Below are 7657 nucleotides of genomic sequence, written 5' to 3'. Positions count from 1 at the left end.
AGATCTCGAGCGAGCAGGAAGAGGGTCGTTGGTTGATCGGCGAGCAGCGACTCTGACTGTGTGGTCATCAACTGTGACTGGTGTGGGATCCTCGGCGCGGTCCTGCCGTCGACGGCCAATGGTGTCAGACACGCGATGCCATGGTCACACCGAAAGCGATCGAACGCGTACACGCACCACCACCTCTGCCGATCGCCAGGAGGAATTCACCGAGAGGGCTTTCACCGCACACGCCGTCGTCCGTAAACGTGTTCGCAGCGCAATCCACCGCGCATCACAACGTACCGGGATGGTACGTTCAAGCAGTCATCGGCAACCGACAATGAGATATGTGGGACCCCATGAATGGCTGCTCCGTAGGCGATTGCGCGCGTGCGATCGTTGTTGTAACGTGACAGTTGCTGGAACGTCGGCTCCGTTTGCGCGCGACGCGCCGCCGTGGTATGTAGCTTGCTTTCGCGTGGGTTTCCTTTATAAGAGAGACCAGCGTAGCCGGTTTACAGTGGCGGATTGTAACAAGGCGTCTTCAAATGGGCGCCGGGGTTCGACTGAAATTTATAAAAAAAAAAAAAAAAAAAAAAAAAAAAAACTGACGATGCGCGCAAGAATGTTGCCAGAAATCAATATATAGTATCTTCTCGCGTCTATTGTGAATATCATGAATTATAACATGTACCAATTGTTGAAAAATATTTTTTTTTGCTTACAAGGTATATATAATTGTTATATAATTTTTAATATTACTCTGCTTAACACATATTTAATGTACAATTAAATCTCTCTATAATTACGTCAGATAATTAATTTTTAAATAAAAGTTGAAAGTCTTAACTTTTAAATCTTTATGTAAAGGAAGGGCACCAAAGATACGCAACTACGGCACTGCCGTAAAAGTAGCCGTCGTTAAAGTAGGGGATTTACTTGCTGTCGTACACCGTCTCTAGGTTGTAGAGCTGTGGTTGTAGAGTGACGCCTGTTGCGCTCACAAGGTCGCACATTCACATTACACGTTGGTGTGCATGTACAGGTGTGTGTGAATGTGCAAGTATGTGAATGTACACGAACCTCTGCGTGAGTAAGCACAACCACCACATGAACGAGAGTCTGAGGGTAACGAAAACAGGATCGTAAATAGCAGTAAATTCTCCTCATCCAAAATAGGAAAAGTATAAGTAAAGAATAAAAATATATATATAAAGTATGAAAGTAATAAAGAATATTTGCGATAGATGATTTTCAGTATTAGAGTTGATGTAGACATTCTAATAATGTAACGTATCTTTTTGTGAAAAATAGAAAATTTATGGAGGAACGTAAGAATTTAGATAACGTATCGAGACGATGTTCGCGGTAATAAACAAAGAAAAAGATTGTTATGAATTGATGAAGAACTGATATAAGCGAAGCGACAATTTATGCGCTTTAAAACGTGTTTAAGAATGATAACAATAGATCGGTGAATTGCGGAAGGTGCTGCGTAACATAAATTTATATATCTTGATGCGTAGAAGAAACTAATTATTATGTCACACGATGATCTTGTGCAGGTAGAGCTTGAAAGAATGCGGTAGAGAATATTGCGTTGCATAAAAAATGAATCGCGGCAGCTGCATTAGAATACGATGCGTCTAATATGTTGCTGTTAAAAGCACTCGGCAAAGCAAATCATTAGATTATTTCAATATACAATCTATTTTGTGATTATCTTCAAATGTTTATATTAAGACTTATCGCAGTTCGATCTTTGGACCTCTTATTTCAATATGAGAGATAATTACTGTAGAAATATAAAGTTTCTACAAACAACTGTTTGCTTACAATTTTTCTAATTTATATTTCTCTTTTTTACATAATGAGGGCTTCCAATATACAATAGACTTTCGCGGGAACGAATACATTTGCGTTCGCGATTGCATTATTTCAAACGCAACAGTATTTAAATACGCGTTCCGGACGATGCTCTGCACGTATCTGTGTTGATCGCACGTGATTACATGCAAGGATGGCTCTGTCAGATATTATGGCCTTCAAAGTTAAGTAATGTTTGTAACTGTGATTATATTAAACAAAAACTACATCTATTGGAAGTGAATTCAATTCGTTATGCTATCGATATATCGTTTCTTCAAATCTTCAACTATTTTGCACACGTTCGGATAATTTATAATTTAAATTCCACAATACAATTCTACAGGACATTAATTATAAATAAGTAGAAATAAAGTAGAAATGAAAAATAACGGTTACCTAGTGTCAATAATTTAAGTTACTTGTAAGGTGACAGAAACTGATATTTTCTACAGAAGAGTCAAGCGACAGTTCGAGACGAGAGGGTTGAAAGTAGCTGCTTGCACCCTACGGTAGATGGCAATAATAATGGCGACGAACCCCTCCTTTTTACTAAACAACATCTACGGTTAACGAACAGCTGTTCAGCACCGCCATGGCGCACGCGACGTCGCGACGTCAAAAACACTTCGAACAATTTCGATTTATTCATGCTGAAAAAATCTTTCCGCGTCGCGACACGATTTATCTGGTGATAAACTTTCGATCGTAGATCGATATTTCGAGATAGTGTTTCGGATTGTGTCAATTGAATATTTGCGAGTGATATAGGTGACATTTCGGAGATATTAAAGGGCGAATTTTGATCCTTAACAGGTAGGGGAATTTGTTTTTCATTTACTTTCTAATGTCTTTATGTTTTGGATAATTGTTTATGCGTTGCATAATTTCCAACGAGATTACGTAACGAAAAGAGTGAAATATAATCGGCAGATCAGACAGAGATGTCATGTACAAAGATATATAATAATATAACAAAAGATATTAAATAAATTAAAAAAAAATTTTCATAAACAAATTTTAAATAATTTTTATTATAGATGCGATATATTTTTTTGTTACATTTATTGCATTATTTAAATAAATAGGACATAATTAGGTTACTTTTGAAGGAAAATAATTTATTGGATAAAATATATGTCTAAAATTTCTTGACTGATTTTATTACAAGAATATTATTTTAAGAAGTATGAGAAAACTATTTATGTATGTATCAATATATTGTTTTATTTTACAAGTACATAGATTATGTATTCTTTAAAATTACATGTATTTCTCTAAATTATCGAGATACCTTATATCAAAGTTATTATAAAATACTTAACACCTCGATCGTGAGATGGCACCACATATATTTCAATTTGGTAAAATGCGGAATAAATTAATTTTTATTCTGCAAATTATTATATTGCTCAATTGATACTCAAGTCCGATATTTATTAGTTTTATATTGATATTTATTCTATTAATCATATTTAAAAAAATATATATATATACATCCCAAACAACAAAAAATCCAAAATCGATAAAATGTCTTAAAAATGTTTTTTTCTTTAAATGTAATTAAAACGTCTTTTAGGCATCTTCCAGATGTCTTATGTCTCGTTTTTGGATATGCATGGATTGCCTGGAATAGAGATTATTTTTTATGAAATTGGCCAAAGAAATTAACACCGATGAGTTGAAACAGAAAGAAAATTTTATCACATATATTTATATAAATATTTACATATTTTTGACATGCATACATGTTTGTAATATTTACGCAACGCGTAGGAAAACTTGAATATATTTTTCAAGCGTTAAAATGAAATTCAGAATGTATGGATAAATGTTTCCGTACTACCATGTGTCACGTTTTTCTTCCTTAGTTATAAAATAATTTTAAGTGATTTATTTCAAGATGCTAATATAATTTGCGTACATGTGACAAAGAGCAATAGGGATATAATCCTTTTTTCACAGAGGAAAGGCAACACATACGATCCGGAAAATCATACACTCTGTTTTCAGTTACACGTGTTCTTATTCAAGTCACGTTCCGACGACAAGGGTAATAGCCTCGAACTTTGTCTTCGTCGGATCAGCTTAACTTCCGGTAGTAAAATTTCACGAAATTCTAGTGCGGTCTCGGCGAAATATGTTTTCTGTGGTTCCTGGCATTTTTCAGCTTGATCGATCACTGCCACGTTGTTGTATGTAGGAAGCCGGAGATATAACGGACGTTTTTATGAGTTTCCTAGAACACGGACGTTACATCTCACCAATTAATTTACATTACCATAGCATACACACGCAGTTTTACAAAATTAAATTAAACGAATAATTTATAATTAATAGAGTTCATTACAAATTATTTACAATTAAATAAATTAAAAATGAAGAATAATTTATAATTACAATTAATTTTAATTTTAAAAAATTAAAGAAATCACACTATTTTTGTTAATATATAACCGCGAAACATTCGCCAACATTCATTTGCATTTAAAAAAAAATGCGTGTGTGTGTGTGTTCCAATTATCTGTATCCATCTGCAGAGTTATCTGATGTTCAATATACGGTGCCACGTCGACACAGTAGGAAAAAAAACCGATATGGCGAAATCACATTATGCGCTAGTAATCCGCGCTGCATTACGATGAATGCTGCACGTGTCTGCGGCTTTTCCACGTCACGAGATTCATGAATGCAAATATTCTGCGAATAAAGAGTCACGCGCGCTCTTTACATCATTCACCTTTCTCATTTTTGTTCCGCGTCCTCCTCCCACCCTCTTCCAGCCCTTTGTTCTTCCTTACATTATTTCCCCCTTGCTCTTCGCCATAACGGATTGAACTTCAACCTTAGATGCGTATCCCGATATTTGCGCCGTCCATTTTCACGTTTATGATTTAATGAACGCAACCTCCGCAACTTCGATCGACAGTAGTCCGCGCTTCTTCCTTCGATAAATCTCCGGCGTACTTATTATAAACTCTTTTGCGTGGTGTAATTTAAAAGTATAGCTCGCAACTTCGTCTCGCGAAGCTTCGTATTAAGCTTCCACTTTAAAAGCGGCACTTCGGCAACCGGTGGAAGTATCGCCGAAGTTTAGCTAATCGTTTCTCATCGTGGACGCTGATAAATTATTCAGTTATAACGCTCATCGCCACCGATTGAACAATTTTGAAGTATAGGAAAGGGGAGAGAGAGAGAGAGAGAGGGAGAGAGAGAGAGAGAGAGAGAGATGTAGTACATTTCTTGACTTTTCGAACATTTCTCGTGATATCGAATTAGTATCGCATTGGCAGTGCGGAGATTAAAGTCAGATTTCGAAGTACTTGGTAATTCCCTGTACGTATTTCTCGCACGTAGTCGCAGCTTGATATATTTAACCTCCCTTTGACCCTGCGCACCCTTTTAAGTGCATCATTACGTATTCTCTTTTGTAACGTCAAGCTTTATGCAGACCACATTCGCAGCACCTTCCTATTCTTGATCATATCGCATATTAACTGGGCAAGGTGATAATTTTATCCCTTCTTGTAAATTTTCTATTAACTAAATATATAATAAGTATATATAATAAATATATATTTAGTCGACCAATATATTTATATAATATTTATTACGTCATTCTTTATTAGAAATGATCTTTCTGTAATATTAGTATGAAACATAGTGCTGTGAAAAGAGAGAAACAAATTCACATAAGCAGTGGCTGAAGATAACTAAACCTTCAAAGTGGAACACGTGATTAAATTGTTTTTTTGACTGATACTATTGGATTAATTAATTGGTATTTACAAGAAAATTTGAAAACGAATAAAACAGTGCCGAAATAAATTATTTATAATACTTTCTTTATCTTTGCTAACCAATGTAATAACTTTCAGCAAATTAATATTGAATTTCACATTATATTTGTTATTTTTGGCTGACGTTGTCAGCATTACGTACAACCTCGCTAATAGAAATGCACAATGGATCCCTTTTGGCCTAAGGAAAGTTTTGAAATCAAGCAAATGTAAGGATAATACATACGTTGGCTTTAATTGGTATCTGTTTATTACATAGGTTTCAACGTGATTCTATTAATATCGCTTTTCTCAGTGTATTCACCCTGCTGCTATGACACTTTGTCCCAGTTTCGCAGCACGACGAGAGAAAGAGATAGGAAGTTCTGGATGTTGGTAATGAATATATGAATGTATAAGCGTGTCGGCGTTTGTCACTCGGGAATTGTACGTACATGTATCGTTTGAATATTACGCATATCAAAATTACGTTTTCAATATACTAGTAACACATTTAACAAGTGTAAAGGTATATATGTTTCATGTTACTCGTTGGAAAAAGTTTTCAAGCAATCTTTTAATTTTCTCTTTCAATTTGAATAAGCATACTTAATGTCCGTTTCCGTCGTTTCAGTTGTGTCACTTTTAAAGAAATGTAGCGACATTTATAATATACACGCATAATTAGTCTCTGAGATTTCTAACAAGAATAATAATGACGAGTTAAGAATATCTGGATATTATTAATTTGGATGTTATTAATTCCTTCTGAATCACGCTGAAACGTACCGAATGGAATATCATAAAATTGCAATTGTACAAATCGCAAACGAACATTGCGTATTGTAAATGAATACTCACACAACAGACGTCTGTCTATCAAATCTGTAATCGTGGCATCATCAATTGTCCGTATTCCTATATAGACAGAGATTTCATTTATCGAGAAAGTTTAAATCAAACCGCCATTACTCACGATGCGGCAACTGTGATGGAGCATTTCGATTCACCAGAAGGCAATTGAAATTCGTTTCGTCACTGGCTTTTACGCGTCGTCCTTTTTTGCGATTTTGCAATTTATAGTAGGTATTTCAAGATTCTGAATCGGCACAATTTGGCGGTACGCGGAAAAATACAATTCGTTTCGTACGTGGCGGAGCTTTTTAGGTCCTCTCTTTTTAATTTTTTACCTATCCTGCGGCAGACTCGACGAATGTAAATTTCTGTCGATTACGATTGGCACACAAAAATCTATTTCATGAAATACGTTCGTAGTTTGTCAATCATGCAAAACAGACTGCTTTGAAAAATCGGACCATAAACAATTACTCTGCTCGCGGTCGATCGTATATATAACCGTTACGGTACCTATAACGTAAAAATCATTTAATTCATCATCGTGGAAAAAAAATATGTACAGTTCTTGCCGTTTTGTTGGAAGTACTAAATTGCCATGAATTTCGACACTTCGCGCAACTCCGAATCCCCAAAACTTCCAGATAAAACGGATTAGTAGCCGACCGTAGCCCCGAACGAAGGGGATGTAAATCGATTTCGTCGTGCCCTTAAATTCTATTAGCGCCAACTTCGATTGCATTCTTCAAATGGAAATAGGGAACGAGATTTTCGCGACAGAGAGAAGTGATTTCGACAAAGCAAAGTCGCGCCGGGCGTGTGATTAGATTTTACACTCTCGCTTTATCTTTACGAATGTCGTTGTCTTCGTTGTGTCCTTTAAACGAAGCTCTATACCGGAACGGTGCGGAGCGATATCGGAAAATAAATTTTGCGTAATCGTGTTTCGACCTATGGAGGGCACCGTGGCTATTAAACGCAGGAAATTCTTGTCCTGCTCTGGCAGAGAACTAACAGGACCATTTCCCTTTCCAGTTTAAACTGCCATTTGTGAAACCGTCTGCCGCGGCGAACGAGTGTCCCGGTTCCTGTTCTATCGTTGATGATTTATTCAATCGCGCGCTTGTCGATATTTATCGTTCGGCAACCGTTCCGAGGGGACCAGACGCTCTCGA

The sequence above is a fragment of the Trachymyrmex septentrionalis genome, unplaced genomic scaffold, assembly GCF_001594115.1.
Source record: "Trachymyrmex septentrionalis isolate Tsep2-gDNA-1 unplaced genomic scaffold, Tsep1.0 scaffold87, whole genome shotgun sequence".
NCBI classification, from domain to species: Eukaryota; Metazoa; Arthropoda; class Insecta; order Hymenoptera; family Formicidae; genus Trachymyrmex; species Trachymyrmex septentrionalis.
The sequence above is the reverse complement of the archived record's forward strand: the minus strand, read 5'-3'. Positions refer to the sequence as shown.